The sequence below is a fragment of the Quercus robur genome, chromosome 7 (assembly GCF_932294415.1).
Source record: "Quercus robur chromosome 7, dhQueRobu3.1, whole genome shotgun sequence".
Taxonomy (NCBI): domain Eukaryota; kingdom Viridiplantae; phylum Streptophyta; class Magnoliopsida; order Fagales; family Fagaceae; genus Quercus; species Quercus robur.
This window is the reverse complement of record NC_065540.1, coordinates 37,792,063-37,809,188: the sequence shown is the minus strand read 5'-3', so window position 1 is coordinate 37,809,188 and position 17,126 is coordinate 37,792,063. Positions and strand designations below refer to the sequence as shown.

The window sequence follows — 17,126 nt, the reverse complement described above, 5'->3', positions numbered from 1 at the left end:
ACGAATTTATTAAAAAAAAAAAAACTTCTTTAACGACTCAAGTTTGTTGAAGTTGTGTATGAGAACGAAAAAAGCTATTTTCTCTCCATTTACAAAACAAGCTTGTTATTTGATTTACGAATTTGAAATTATACACTTTTCCAATAAGCTAACAATTTGTCTAGAGACTTATACATTTTGCCACAACTTACACATATATAAATTTACAATTGGATCATAACACTTATATATGGGTTCCATCATTGGTACTAGGTGAAAAGTATCTACACTATGTTAGAATATTTTTGTGAATGTCCAATCACCACTTAATGCATACGCAAGCTATGAAAAAGTGTGTTCTTAAACTTTTTCATAAACTAATTCATAAACTAATGGTTGTACCTTCATTTTTATGCAACTGACTGGTTGTTATTAATATTTGATATATATTCACTTTTATTTGTTATGTTTCCTCCTATGGACTAGTGGCTAAGGGACCAAGTGGCCATGCCACTAATGTGCATAAAATATATAAAATAAGTACTCTCATATTTGCATATTTAGTTTTACTTTTATGTTATTTTGTGACTGATTATGAATTATCTTTGTTTTATAGGTAAAAAAAAGGTTTTACATGCTAATGGGTTTTATTTAAGGGATATGGATAAACTCTAACTTAAGTAGGTTGAACCCAACTCAAACTTAGAGACCTACAAGATGTGGAGAAGCCTAATCATTAAGAAAAGAAGCCAATTGGAGAAAAATATTTAAAAAAACGTCAAAATTTGTATTCAGCCACGACTAAGCTTGACATTTTTTTATGAGAAAAAAACTTAGGCATAGTGTAACACCCCAACCCAATTTTTATAATTAAACTATGTGTTTAAGTGGTTAAGTATTATTAATATTTTAAACCACTTACTTACAAAAATTAATATAAGAGTATTTAATAAACATATTATTTTATAATGCCATTGAATAAGAATTGTAAAGATTATACATAACTGAATTGCTATCGGTATTTTAAATATATACTAAGTATGTACAAAATTATATTAAGTGGTTTAAGTTATTTGATATATAATTGTTGGTGTTTAATTAAGTGTATAAATGTAAGGGTTTATATGCTAAGTTATTTTGTTATTTGGGCATTTCCAGAATGTAGAACTATGGGAGGGTGAAATGTATAAATACTAAAAGTTGAAAAGGTAAGCTATCCTTTCTTTCCTAGCAATACACGTGAATCACCCAAGATATTTTGTTGGACTTCTTGGCTGCACCAGAAATTTCCCTTGGTCATTCTTGCTTTACTTCTTTGTTTTATTCCTTCTTTGTTCTTATTGGTTGTACCTTTATCTCTTCTTTGACTTTCTCAAAGAAAGAAGACTCAAGAAACTCTTTTGCTCCCATTTCCCACGGATCAATGCAAATCAGAAATTTGCACCTCACTTTTCTCTCTTTTGTCTCAAGGAAAGTGCTAGGAAGCTCCCTTGAGTCTTTCTCTTGAGTCCAAGGGTTCACACACCAAAAGAAAGAAAATTCTCTCAACTCTTCTCTCCCTTTCATTCCCACAGGTCCTAAACCAAAAGAAAGAAAATTCTCTCAAGCTCTCCACCTCTCATAATTTTGGGTCCAGCCACTAGGAAATGGGGAAATTCTTCCATGCAAGAGTGATTCTATTTCTCCTTGGAATCAGAAATTTGGTAAGGGTCTAGCTACTCTCACCTTAGAATCCATAAATTCTTCATGGAATCTTAAGAAGTTGGTTTTGTGGTTTGTAAAATTGGAAATGATAGTTCAAAAAACGTGTACAAAACACCTTTGAACGTTTAGACCCCCAGAAAACAACTTAACCAATTCAAGCAATATGTCAAACAACTAGTGTGCGGAAACTTAACACATGCTATAATATGGAATTGGTTATAAACTATCTAAGCCATAACAAAATAAAACCACAGCAGATAATGTAAAGGCAAAGATAGAGAGGAAGGAAGATGCAAACACAAAGACAACACGCGATGTGTTATCGAAGAGAAAACCGAAGTTCTCGGCGAAAAACCTCTCTGCTACCCTCCAAGCGGTAATCAATCCACTAGAAAATACAGTTGGGATACAAGGACAGCAATAGACCCTCCAAGCCTAATCTACCCAGTGCACCTAAGCCCTCCAAGCTTCTTGCTCCAACGAGGTTGCGCCGAACCTTTTTCTTTTCTAGCTTCCCGGATTCCGCTACTAGACCGTAGCATCAACCAATGAAGATTGACTCCTTCCTAACTGCTTCCCAGAAATCCAAACAACTGTCTCACAATGATGATGATGGTGAGAACCAGGTTTGGTATAATGCCTCTCAAGGATTTGTCAATGGAGAGGAAGAGAGTAGGGGAATTTGAAGAGACTCTAAGGTAGAGATTGTGGGTGAAACAATCTTGTTTTTCTTTAGGGTTTCTCTCTCAAAATTCTCTCTGGAAGCTCTCTTTCAATCGTGGGTAAAAGGGATATTTATACTGGAGTGGGAGAGGAATGTGAAACGTCAGGTTTTACAAAACAGGGGTGGCTCGCGGCTTGACCTCGCGGCTTGACCAAGTCGCGAGATCCAGTCGTGAGTTAACCGTATGGCCAGTTGTCCTGTTTTGTCCTGTAGTGCTCCAGCTAGCATGACTGTTCATCTTCCAGCATGCTTGGCACGTGTGCTGCTTCTGGCGGCTTGCAGCCGCGAGTCCACCCGCGAGTCCCAGCCGCGAGTCTCTGTTTTCTTGCACACTCTTGAGCAAACTTCACTCTATCTCACTCACTACCCTTACAACAAACCCACCTAAATACAGGGTTACTAAATGCTGAATTACAAGCAAATTTGGCACGGAATAAAGCCAATTAGATGGTTGAATAAATTCAACCTTACAATCTCCCCCTTTGGCTATTCCGTGACAAAACCCTAAAACAGACTCTAGACTTAACATGTGAGTTGGGAACAGTTGAACAAAACTCACTCACACCTAACTCTAGAAGCTGTGAAGCACTTGAATCATATGAACATAATACTCCTGAAACACAACAATACACCATGATCATTGTAAGCAGAAAATTATAAATGCATATGAAACAGGCAATATGTGATCAAGCAAAGATGGAGTTAATAAACAAACCATGGCTTGATCAACCAAGTGAACACCACAAGGTAGTGATCACCGTGCTCATTCACACTTGAAATGAACACAAGGACATACAAGTTAACAAGCACAAGGCAAGACATTTGTATGCTCAACACTCAACCAATGCATAGCACACAAGGCATATGCATCTAGGAACAATCCTACAAGGGCACAAGAGTGACAGTACATAAACCAAAATGCAGAACATTTAGATTAAAGTACTGATTTCAACATAGCATAAAGGTTGTATTAAGCAAGGTACATACCATAAAGCCTACAAACTATGCATAAAACAATAACCCTAAAAACTTACAAAAGCACATGGGTACAAACACAAAAACATCCTGAATAACATCATCAAAATATATTAAAGTTTAAACCAAGAGTATAAGTTATGAGTTAGGAACAACTATACACCAAAACACAGTGTATCAAAACCATAAAAACACTAAAAGTACCCAACAAACATAAACCTAAAACCATAAGTTTAGAGAATAAGACTAAAAACAAAAGTATGACAAAAGTATGTGTGTACTCCCCCTATCACTATGCACACTTCCCTTTGAACTTTTCTCCCCCTTACTGAATGCTCTCCCCCTTTTTGTCACGAATAGCTAAAGACTTTCGTCCAACTTTCGTTGAATCTCATCTAGCTGATTCTCCATAGTCTCGAGGCGCATTTGGACATGGTTGTTTGTGGAGTAGAGAAGTGCCACAAGCTCATCAACGCGTTTCTGAATATGCTCAAGTACACTGCCGACTCTGTCAGTATGAGGAGCAGTCTGTGCTTGCGGAATACCAGCCGGTGAAGCTTCAGGAACAGCACGTGATGTAGATGTGGTATGTGCAGGTGTCTCTGAGTCAGGGGCAGATGGAGTAACCGGAGAGATGTGAGCACTTCTTGGTGATTTAGAGGAGTGACTTCTGCTAGCTTGAAGAGTGAACAAGGAAATGGGACGTTGACGAGTCAACATTTTTCCATCTGCAGGAGGAACAATGCCTGCACGAAGAATGAGCTTCATGATGAGACTACAAAATGGAATAATTCCTCGAGCTGCAGATCGACACGCGGTCTTCCTCAAGGTGTAGTAGATGTGAGCACATATATCAATGGGGGCTCCTGTAATAAGGTCACAAAGAAATAGAGCTCTCCCAAGATTGATGAAAGTAGTGTTGGACAGTGGGTAGAGATTGGTGAACATGATCAACTTCAGTGTGGTCAGCTCAAGTGCAAACTTTGCGGTGCTGATGGATGTTCCTGCACTGGATACTTCATGATCGTGTCCTAGGATTTGTAAAATTTCTCCAACTTCTGGATTTCGTTCATCATAAGGAGTTAAATTCACATTCTGAGGTCTGGTGATGCTGAGAAGATCTGCGATGGAGTCTGGGGTAACACTAAACTCTGTTCCTCTGACCCAGAAAATGAGTTGAGGTCCAAGATCAGTTGCATTGGAGAAGCATTCTTTGACCAGCTCATCCATTGGATCATCAAAGTTCCCGAACAAGTTTGCCCAATCTCGTTTCTCAAAGATTCGAGGGATGAAAGTGGTCCCTAAAGTGTTGAACTCTACCACCCGTTCCACTATAGTGGTTGACTTGTCAAACACATTTGAGTAGGCGTGTGAGTTAAGCGGAAGTCTGAACCTATCCTCATTGGGATCTTGAGATGCCTGAGATGATAGACGAGTCCTTTTAGCAATTGGTGTTGCTGGTTCATCAGCAACAATGTCTTTACCCCTGGAAGATCGACGAGAAATCTACAAGAGAACAGGCCCACAGCAAAGAACCAAACAACAATACCACACAAGATAATTGTCAACAAGATTCAGTGTAAACAAAATTTCAATATATAAACATAAACTGAGGATAGTGCAGACCCAACCAAACTTCCAACAATACAAAGAAGCACAAAATAACAGGTGCAGCAAAATGATGATAGTGCACCAAGACATAGATAGTCAACACAACTGACAAAACTGTCAATGAGACAGGTTATCATGACCATGATATGCAAACAGATACATCATTCGAACAATTAAAGCAGATAACATAAATCACTCCAACAGAGATATGAACAAGGGAAAATTTTTTCAACATGAAGAAACCAATCAACCACACTAGAGCACAAGGTTCAGAGACATACATTATGTTATCATAAAAACTCAGTAACCAAAACCAAACACCAACATCAATACTTAAGCAAGTGAAATGAGTAAGTCAAATAGACACCAAACCCATTTAAGAAAAGATTTTCAGACTCAATAATAGGCAAAAATCAGAACAATGAAAAGCACATTGTGACCGCTCAGCATGAAAACAGGAGAGAACAATATCAAACAAGACACTCCATACCCATTACACAAAGAGAGAAGTATTTCGAACATACTAACAGTCCAAACAGTAACAAAAATATACAGGAAAAGAAAATGAGATTGAGAAAGCAAAACCCATACCTTTTCTTGATGATTTGGATAAGAAATGAAGCACCAATGAGGTTTGAAAATGGATTCACGCAGTATTTTGAAAGAGGATAATTTAGAGAGAAGATGAACAGTTACTAAAGTTCGAGGGAAAACTGAAAAGAGGTTTAAAAACTGCTCCTGTTTCTGCAAAACACGGGTTTTTCGCGACTTGATTAAGTCGCCACACAGTCGCCAGCTCAAGCCGCCAAAGCACTCAAGAACAAAATTTTGAAAAATTTTTCTAAGTGTTTTTCGCGACTGGAAGATCTACCCGCGAGTGAGTCGCGAGCTGAGCCGCGAAAATCTCTGAGTGAACCTCGCGACTGGACCTTCCACTCGCGAAGAAGTCGCCAAAAATGACCAGCAAAGATGCGACTGAGGCTCGCGACTTGACTTACCCGCGACTGATCCGCCAAAACAGGGCAAAGCTGGATTTTTGAAATCTTCAGATTTTTTTTTCAAATAAAATACTTTCCAAAAACACCTAAAACACTCAAAAATCTTTTTGTACTTGAATTAACAAGGATTGAGCATGTGAAAACACATTTCATCAAGTACAATCACACAAATGAATATGGCATTTATTGAACATAAACTTGTGTGTTGTGTGTGGATATCAACAATGAGATAGTCCTTTGTCTAATGTGAAGCTTCAATGATCAATTCAACCAAGGCATACACAATTAGGACTAGATCATGTGACCTATCTCAATTATAGAAATATGTATATATGACCTCCCACACAACTTGATAACATAACTTGGAGCTTTTCATTTGACTCCACTTTCAATCATAACATTTGATCTTTTTGATCTTTTTGAGGCAATCACCTCTCATTGTGAGAATGATATTTGACATTTCACCTTAATGAACAAGCCTTTGGCTTTTTGAATAAACATTCACTTTAATATAAGGTCGCTTACCCTTTTTCCTAGTCAAATACTAGAATGTGCGACAGGCTTTTGCAGCTCAATATCTCTTTTCATTTGGAGATTTACATTTGGTGAGCTCTTTTTAGCAAAACAAAAATAAAAAGTGGGAAGATATATAGACACAAGTCTATACATGTCTCAAGATCAACATAACCATTCACTAATCATTCATGACAAGTTTGAAGATCTATTTACAACAATCACATAGATTTCAAAATTTTTCCCACAGTGATATGAGTGCATGTAAACAAGCAATGCTCGAAAATGCACAAAGCCATTAGCACAAAGGTACAAGGCAAAACAAGTTTTGAGACAAAACTCAACAAAGTCAATCAAGCTTTTTGATTTTCTAATTTTTATGTGATTTTTGGATTTTTGACACAAGAAACAAAAAGATTGATAAAACAAAATTAAAAAATATTCACAAGAAGACAAGCAAACAACCAACATCAAAAACAACAAGCAAACCAAACAAGCATTGTCACAAAGCATAGGAAGTATTAATGCATGGACATGTTGTAATGCTTATGCATGAGTACCCTTTTTCACCCACACGTCACTTGCGTTTGGGGTGATTTCCTTATGGGATTGGGTACGGGAGTTAGGGCTTTCAAACCTTCGAGAGAAGCTTTCCAAGCAGTTGGTGAATGCACCAATCATCTTCATCACGTTCATCATTCCTGGATCTCCATTTTGATCTCTAGATTGATCACCTGCCCAAATTCTCCTATCATTTCTAGGTCCTCCTGACCTTTGAGGAGTTGCACTGTTCTTTGCTCTCAGCTTTTGGCAATTTGGTCGAGTATGCCCTTGAAGTCCGCAATAATGGCACACATAAGTTCCTCTAGGACCTCTTTGTGGTCGTGGACGTGACTTGGCACGAGATTCAGACCTGCCCACAGACTGATTACGGGAATTCAGCATCCGTTGGTTCACCACATTCTTCTTCTCCTCCACCTCGAGTTTCTCACCAGTAAGGTCAGCTACAACTGGATCTTTGGCCTTTACAAACTTCACTTCTTGAGTGACATTTCCAGATGAACTACTTCCTCCGATATATCCCAGTCCGGATTTGTCTGAAAAACTCTTTTGAGATGATATAACATCATCTAGCTTCTTGGTGGTGACCCTCTCTATTTTAGCATTCGCTTGCACAACCTCATTCTCAAGAAATCTCACTTTTGTGTAAGCTTCGGACAACTCACCATTCAGTGTTTCTATCTCACATTTGGCCTCCCTATATCGAATTAGGAGACTTTTGTAGTCCTCCTCAGCCTTCTTCATTTTTCTCACAGCAGCCTTGGCCACCCTTGTGTACTCACCCGATTTCTCCAAGAGTGAGTTATAATTCTCTTGAAGATTTGCTGTACTTTCTTCTTCTTCAGCTTCTGATTCTTCAACAATTCCTAGTGATTCATCATCACTATGTTCTCCAAGGTCTCGTACAAGCAGATTCAACTCATCCGAAGACTCAACATGAGCAATAGTCATAAAAGCTGAATAGTTCCCTTCTCCATCACAGCTCTCTTCAGATTCTGAGTCAGACGAATCTGAGTCACTCAAGGTCGTAGCATACACCTTGCCTTTCGATTTCAAATAATTCGGACATTTCTTCTTAAAGTGTCCATGCCCGTTACATTCAAAACAAGTGACACCTTGTGTGGGTTGGGATTCTTTTCCATCTTTCTTTTTGAAATCCCTCTTCTCCCTTCCAGAACTTTGGAATTTTCTTTTATCATCAAATTTGCCATTATTTTTGAATTTCAAAAACTTTATGAAATTTTTGACAAGGTAGGCTACATCTTTGTCAACCACATCTTCTCCCGATGAGTCTTGATCTTCCACCTTCTCATTAATGGTCTTTAGAGCAAAGGATTTACTCTTCCGTTGATTGGGCAGCGACATCTCATAGGTCTGTAGAGACCCAACTAGCTCCTGTACTTTGATGTCATCAAGATCCTTGCTCTCTTCAATTGCTGTCACTTTAGCACGAAAACTTTCTGGCAATGATCGAAGGATCTTCCTTACAATCTTTGAGTCCTCCGTTTTCTCCCCCAAGTTGAACTTACTGACAACCACCTCATTTAGTTTTCCATAGAAAGAGTCAAAAGACTCATCCTCACTCATTTTGAGCTCCTCAAACCGAGTGGTCAGCATTTGTAACTTGGTGTCTTTCACTTTCTTCGTGCCTTCATAAGTGGTTTCCAGAATCTCCCATGCTTCTTTGGCAATGGTAATGTGAGAAATCCTGTGAAATTCATCTGGAGACACACCACAGAAAATAGCATTGAGTGCTTTACTGTTAGCATTAGATGCAGCAAGTGCTGCCTTATCCCATGTGGATTTGGCTGCCTCAAGTTTGGTCCAACCAATCTCAACAGCATCCCAAACGGATTCATCAATAGAACACAGAAAAGCTCTCATACGAACCTTCCAAAAAGCATAATTACTACCATCAAAATATGGAGGTGCATTTAGGGATTGAGACCTATCCATCTCAAAAGGGAGTCAAGGATCACACAATGGTAATGAAACCAACAGCAGTGTACCTGCTCTGATACCAATTGATAGTTCAAAAAACGTGTACAAAACACCTTTGAACATTTAGACCCCCAGAAAACAACTTAACCAATTCAAGCAATATGTCAAACAACTAGTGTGCGGAAACTTAACACATGCTATAATATGGAATTGGTTATAAACTATCTAAGCCATAACAAAATAAAACCACAGTAGATAATGTAAAGGCAAAGATAGAGAGGAAGGAAGATGCAAACACAAAGACAACACGCGATATGTTATCGAAGAGGAAACCGAAGTCCTCGGCGAAAAACCTCTCCGCCGCCCTCCAAGCGGTAATCAATCCACTAGAAAATACAGTTGGGATACAAGGACAGCAATAGACCCTTCAAGCCTAATCTAGCCAGTGCACCTAAGCCCTTTAAGCTTCTTGCTCCAACGAGGTTGCGCCGAACCTTTTTCTTTTCTAGCTTCCCGGATTCCGCTACTAGACCGTAGCATCAACCAATGAAGATTGGCTCCTTCCTAACTGCTTCCCAGAAATCCAAACAACTGTCTCACAGTGATGATGATGGTGAGAACTAGGTTTGGTATAATGTCTCCCAAGGATTTGTCAATGGAGAGGAAGAGAGTAGGGGAATTTGAAGAGACTCTAAGGTAGAGATTGTGGGTGAAACAATCTTGTTTTTCTTTAGGGTTTCTCTCTCAAAATTCTCTCTGGAAGCTCTCTTTCAATCGTGGGTAAAAGGGGTATTTATACTGGAGTGGGAGAGGAATGTGAAACGTCAGGTTTTACAAAACAGGGGTGGCTCGCGGCTTGACCTCGCGGCTTGACCAAGTCGCGAGATCCAGTCTTGAGTTAACCGTATGGCCAGTTGTCCTGTTTTGTCCTGTAGTGCTCCAGCTAGCATGACTGTTCATCTTCCAGCATGCTTGACACATGTGCTGCTTCTGGCGGCTTGCAGCCGCGAGTCCACCCGCGAGTCTCTGTTTTCTTGCACACTCTTGAGCAAACTTCACTCTATCTCACTCACTACCCTTACAACAAACCCACCTAAATACAAGGTTACTAAATGCTGAATTACAAGCAAATTTGGCACGGAATAAAACCAATTAGATGGTTGAATAAATTCAACCTTACAGGAAAGCTTGTAAGTCTATATATATATATATATATATATATATATGCTGTTTTAAGAAGCTTTGAAGTTGTGTTGATGATTTGTTGAAGGTAGATTAGGGTTTTTATTAATTAATGATTTTGTATGATTAAGGAAGTAAGACAAAGTTAGGATGAGTATTGTTGATGCTGCTGCTGGGATTTTTTGGTTGTGCTTATTTTGCTCTAAATGGTTAAATGACTGTGTTTAAGTGTTTTATAACATGTCTTATGAGTGTATAAAAAATCCCCATATGAGAATATCATCGTTTGATAATTGTTTGTGAATTTACGATAAAACGTTGCAAAGCTGTCACTGTGACAGATTCTGTGTTCATGCATGATAAATTATGTATTAAATTTTATATAGTGAATTTGGATGCTAGGGATGATTCCTATGAAACCTAAGACACTTGTGGTTGTTATTGAATTGGTCTCACAGCATTTGGATTAATATAAAAATAATGGTTTAATTTATAAGTTGCATGAAATTCTGTCAGGACAGATTTGAGTATGCCGCCTTGTGTGATTTTTAGTAAATCATGGGTATATGCTTTGACTCCGAAATTTTTATGGTTTATACTGGACATACAGAGGAGTAATTATGTAAAATTTCATGACAATTGGATGTGTTTGGACAGCCCGTTTGTATTTTACAAATGGGGCATATGCTGCTGGGATAGCACAGTGAACAGTAAGGGACATGCCTAACTTTGAGGATTTAATCCTAAAGTTAAGATGAATGTTTTGAGCTATAATTTTATATGCTCATCCTTTGGTATGTTAGAATCATATATAAATTTTATGAATTGGTTTCTCTATGATTTAGTACATCATGTGGTCTGATGAATGCATTTTGTGTTTGTGGGAACCTCTTTGAGGTGGGATTAGGACTTCCTTGATTCTAAGAGATAGACTTTGAGATGAATGTGAAGTTTATGATAAGGAATTATGGATAGTAATAAGTTTTGAATTATGGTTTAGGTGTTACCAGTATCCAAGTCTAAGCTCCTTCGACTTTAGGCTCTCGGTTCCTCTGCTCTCAGGTAAGGGATAAGTTATATGGGCATTTGGTAAGTCATGAGGTTATTTTAAAGTATATTATGCATTAAAATGTTTTTGATTAGAGATATGGCATGTAATCATTATTCTGACAAAGATATGTTTGTGAGCTTTCGAAAAAAAATATGTATATGATTTAAGCATATTAATGCTATTATTGATTCCACGAACATGATGTTTAATGAAAAGAATGAAAATGCTATGATTATGAAATGTTATACAAAAGAAGAAATTTCAGTATGATGTAAAGTATGAAATGTTTTCGGGTTATGTCCTCTGGTAATCTGAACTCGGCTAGTAGGGGTTAATTACTGGTTTTCCATGGAAATATGTTATCTGTTTGGCCATTTAAAGTAGAGGAAATGGGGCTGCCCGTAACTCTAGGCCATTTAAAGTAGAGGAAATGGGGTTGTCCGTAACTCTAATCTGATTAAGGCCTTCTCCCCAATGTGTACGGACGGCGGGGAGGAACAAAACCTGGAGGGGATGTGCCATCAGGCCTCCCAAAGGGGACAATATCATACACACAGGGGCACCCAAATGTGATGAGGCCTTCTCTGTACAGCTTATCAGACATGGACTAACCAATATGTTATGAACAACTATGTTATGTTATAAATCATGAGAGAATTCTTTTGTTTAAATGTATTATGAAAAGTTAAAAGCTCTCATGAAAATAAGAAGTTTCTGATGAAAAGAAAGCTGTTCATTAAAGATAAAAGTTTTTGAAGTTCTGTTGTACTATAATGATAAAGCTTCTGATGAAAATACAAGTTTACGTTTAAAAGTTATCAGATATCTGTTTTTATGAAACGTTAAGTTTTATGATCATGAAAGTTTTAGTATTCTACGAGAAGAAGTTTATAAAGAAAAGTTTTCTTATTAGTCAAGATGTTTCTAGTTTAATACAAAGTTGTCGATTATCTTATTTAAGTTAAAATAAGTATTTTGTAATGAGAATATATGTATGGCGACTTTGTAGGAAGTGAAAGAAGTTTAATCCGAAAGGTTTTGGTAATATTAAACCGATAAGAAAAATGAGAACAATTATTTTCTATGATGAGCGTATAAGCTATTATTATGAATAATATAAAATACTATGCATGAAAGATGTTCTTCTGTTCGAATATTCATAGAATGAAATGATTTGGTTACATGCATCCTTATTAAATTCTCATATATCTTACCTTTACTGAGCTGTGTAGCTCACCCCTTCCACTCTTTCAGTTAGCAGGTTTTATTTTGGAGCAGAGGGAGCCTTAGTCGAGTTTTGGAAGGAGTTGGTGTAGTTTTACATGTATAGATCCTAGATTAGCAATTTTATGTTTAGCTTTGTAGTATCGTGTATTTTAGGATCTAAAGAAAGTTGTGTATCTTAAAGTATTAAGAGATGTATTATGTAAAAGTGTGGAAATTAAATGATTGGTGGGTTATGTTATATTTCGAGTACAGTGTAGATGCTCTGAATGTCAAGTGAAAGGTTATATAATTTAAGTTAAGAAACCAGGATTTAAAGAAAGAGGAAAGCTTTTGTAAAAGTTTTGAAAAAGTTAAGTTGGTTCTTGTTAATATCAGGTTTAGGCTTGATATTAGCATGCCGGTCATGGTCACAAATCCGGGTACCGGGTTTGGGGCGTGACACATAGTACATGGAGTTCCTTAATTAAATTCAAACACATGATCGCATTGACAAATAAAATACAAAAAATGTTATCTTTTATCTTTACTAAGGATAATTAATTCAATGCAATTAATTTTACCAAGAATTTGGATGTTTTGCTATTATTTATCCATATTTTAATTTTAATTTTATAATTTAAGCATGTGCAAATTAAGAACTATTAATACTTTATTTAAAATAATGATGTTGACAATTTAGAAAACTTAACACCTATGGATGCTCTTTATGATACTACATTTTTCTAAGAACATCTTAAGGATCTCCATGGACAAGTTCTATTGTAAATAATTTAGTTGTTTACATTAAAAAGAAAATTGCTAAACACTTTATATACATATTTGATACTCTGTTTTTTTTTTTTTTTTTTTTTGGATAAATTTAATAGTTATAATGGTGGAGATAAACTTGGATTATAGACATTTCAATTCAAAACGCCAAAAGGTACCAGTTGAGCTACAAAACTCTTAACATATATATTAATACTTGATTATTTTAATTCTCTAAAAGAGTGTTAATTACAAGTTTAATTGGAGATATTTAATTTAGTAATTTTTTAAAATTTTTATTTCCTTTTTTTTTTTGAGGGGGATTTTTTTTTTTTCCTTTTATACCTACTTAGTAACATCATAATAATTGATTAACGATACATCTTAGCACATATTTATTAAGACTGATAAACGCTTTTTGTTCATCTTGAACTATCTCTCTCTCTCTCTCTCTCTCTATATATATATATATATAAAGAAATAAAAATATCTCCTATCAAAAAAAAAAAAAAGAAATAAAAGTATCTAATCCATCACATTTTAATTTGAGTCCTTATATGATAAATTTTTTACTCCACAGTCACACACCACTACTACCAACGGGCATGGTTTACAGCAGCATTTCCTAAAGAAAGGACAAAGCATGTTACACTTTTTTTATTATTAAGTTTGGCATAAGCTCTTTTGCAATATACTAGAAAAAGTGAGTGGACAGGTCACATAGGAGAATGGAACTCGCAGGGAACCGGAAAAAGAAACAAAATAATAAAGAGCACACTTTTCAAGAAAAAGTTGAGTTGAAAGTTTTTATTATTTACAGTATTTTTTTAATTTTAGGAGTACGAAAACAATAAGGATATAGGGTGTGTTTGGATAGAACTTATTTTGCTGAAACTGAAAATTGAAAACTGAAAACACTGTAGCAAAATAATTTTTAAATGTGTGAATAGTGCTGTGGGACCCATTTTTAATGAAAAAATTGATAAAAAATGAAATTTGTGGGTCCATGAACAGTGCACATATGTACTGTTCACTGCAGAAAGTCAGCTTTTGCGGTTACTGTTCAATGAACAGTAACCGCAATACCCAAAACGCGTGAAAACCAAAAAAAAAAAAAAAAAAAAAAAGAACAAAAACGCAGCAGGGAAAAACGTGGACGTGAATAAGTCGAATGCAAACACACACATAGGGTGTGTTTGGATAGAACTTATTTTGCTGAAACTGAAAACTGAAAACTGAAAACACTGTAGCAAAATAATTTTTAAATGTGTGAATAGTATCGTGGGACCCATTTTTAATGAAAAAGTTACTGAAAAGTGTAATTTGTGGGTCCATGAACAGTGCACAAATGCACTGTTCATGGACAAAAAGTCAACAAGTGCGGCTAAAAAAAAAAAAAAAGACTGAAACGCAGGAAACGCAAAACGTAGACGCAAAAGCTCAATACAAACACACACATAGTGTGTGTTTGCATTCGACTTATTCACGTCCACGTTTTTCCTTGCGGCGTTTTTGTTCTTTTTTTTTTTTTGGTTTTCACGCATTTTGGGTATTGCGGTTACTGTTCATTGAACAGTAACCGCAAAAGCTGACTTTCTGCAGTGAACAGTGCATATGTGCACTGTTCACGGACCCACAAATTTCATTTTTTATCAATTTTTTCATTAAAAATGGGTCCCACAGCACTATTCACACATTTAAAAATTATTTTGCTACAGTGTTTTCAGTTTCAGCAAAATAAGTTCTATCCAAACACACCCATAGTGTAGAAGTTTGGCGTGTAGAAAGTTAGAAGTCTTTTCAACCTTTTTTTTCCTCTCTACAGAGAGAGAAGTCTGTCAAGTAAACACGTGAGAGAGAGAAACTGGACTGCTCCTCCCAAAATAGGTCCGATCCATCGAGATCAGGAAGATCTCGACCGCATAAATCCTTTTCAGCAAAATCTTATATGTCTGGCTGATTGTTCTAACTTCTAACTCTTTTTTTCCACTCTTCTGCAAAATTCCCTCGTGTCCAAATGGTCCCCCCTTACTCTCTCATGAGCTCATCCCTTTTTCTGGATTTTCTTCTGGATCAGGATAATGTATGCTATTAGGACAAACAATAACAATTTATTTTAAGAAAACTTTTATCGAGATTTAAAAAAGTTGTCAAATTTTTTTTCAATTCTTGATAAAAATTTTCTAAAAATAACTTACTAACATATGTTCTAAGAGCATAAGTTAGTAAAACTCTTTCTTCTTTTTTATATATAACTAGTCAAGGCAGTACGTGCACGTGCTAGCCATGGAAAAAAAAGTAGTGATTAAGATCAATTTCAGATTTTATTTGTATAACAAAATAAAAATAAAAATCATTTGATTTTTAAAATACATAGGAAAAAAAAGTAGTGATTAAGATCAATTTTAGATTTTATTTGTATCACAAAATAAAAATAAAAATCATTTAATTTTTAAAATACATAGAGATTTACATTAATAAAAAGAGACATTAATTTTAAGAATTTTGATTGTAAAGACACAATTGGTAACGACCCATAATAATGTTGGGTTCTCACGTAAAAAGGCCCAAACAATATCATTTATAGAGCGTGGGTTTGAAAGGCTAGGCATTGGTCACAAGACAGTGGTTTTCCATGGTGTTCATACATAATTAACTCGTGTTCGCTCTAGGAGTCTTTCTCCTGGATGCGGGCTGGGAGGCTCTGGTTTTTGGCCATTTTTCCCAGCCCCCTCTTTGGTGCATTAACCTTCACATTATATAGCCCTTCTTGATTGATCTTAGCCCTCCACTTGTTGGTCAGGCAGGTGCCTACTTCTGTACCCGTCCCATCAGCTGTCCTTCCTTGCTTTCTGTTAGTTGCGATGATCGAAGTCACCCTGTCCAGGCGTATTTTCTCATTAACATGGTCAGGACGCTAGCGGGTGCATTTAATGTGGAGGGGACGTATTTACCCTGAACCAATTTTGCACCGTACCCCCACGTGGGTCCCATTCTACTCGCATCTCCTTTAGGGGGCTTTTTGGGGGCGGCCTTCATCGAGACGTTGCTCTTCCCCTTGAAGTCTTGGAGTGCCGAGGACAGGGTCGTCCTCGGCTGTTCCCCTCGACACTTCGGCCTTTCCCCATTCGTCCTCGGCAAATACCCTCCTCGGCACGGGCCCCGAGCCCCAATAGAGCGTGGACCGGATCATAAGTTCCCTGGCCCCACAATAGTCCCTTAAAATCCTGCTATCCGACTCCTCGGACGGATAGGAGGGTTTTGATGACATCAGATATCTGTCAATGCCTGTCAATCCTCGTCACCTATCGGTTCCCGAGACTTTTCGTCTGCCCGAGACACGTTCCTGGAGCCCTTGGAAGTTGAAACGTGGCCTCATTAAATACGAGCGGCTTTGTGTTTCCCACGTTCTACGGCATGATGAAGATCAAACGGTGGTGATTCCTTGGTCTTTATGGGCGGGAAAATTTGTGTAGTTACCCTAGGAAGTATAAATGATTTTTTGGAATGGATCTGCCTCTTCAGTTTTGCACTTAAGAGTTCTAGCGCGTATACCCTGGGTTCATCTGAACTTTCGTCCAAACTCAAGTCTATCTCCAGCACAAAAAGCCTGTCCGAAGCGTCTTTCCTCTTTTATGTAAGTTCCCTACCTCCATTAACTCGTGCTTTTTCTTTTTTGGGTTTATTTTTCTCTGGTTCCCTTTCTTCTCCCGTCGCTGGTTGAGTTTGTTTAGTAAATCAAAGAGATGGCTAAATTGAGACTGAGAAAATTAGTCGATACTGAAAAGGCGATGAAAAAGTTCATCGCCGATTATAGGATTCCTCCCAACGTAAGTCTGAGGAATTGTAAGATGGGGGAGTGGCACTATAAGAGGGAAACGGGCGAGGTAGTAATTCTCGTCCTCGCCTTTGT

The 17,126-nt window shown here is 37.2% G+C and overlaps 1 long non-coding RNA gene across 2 annotated transcripts; it reads left to right on the top strand.

Moving 5' to 3' along the window:
* Positions 1 to 1,333: 1,333 nt before the first annotated feature.
* LOC126693309 (uncharacterized) lies at positions 1,334 to 12,704 on the top strand. 2 transcript variants are annotated; one of them, XR_007645300.1, is made up of 3 exons: positions 1,334 to 1,682; positions 11,189 to 11,250; positions 12,494 to 12,704. It is a non-coding gene; the product is annotated as an uncharacterized LOC126693309 (long non-coding RNA). The 2 variants fall into 2 exon arrangements; XR_007645299.1 differs by having other exon boundaries at positions 11,189 to 12,704.
* Positions 12,705 to 17,126: the final 4,422 nt, after the last annotated feature.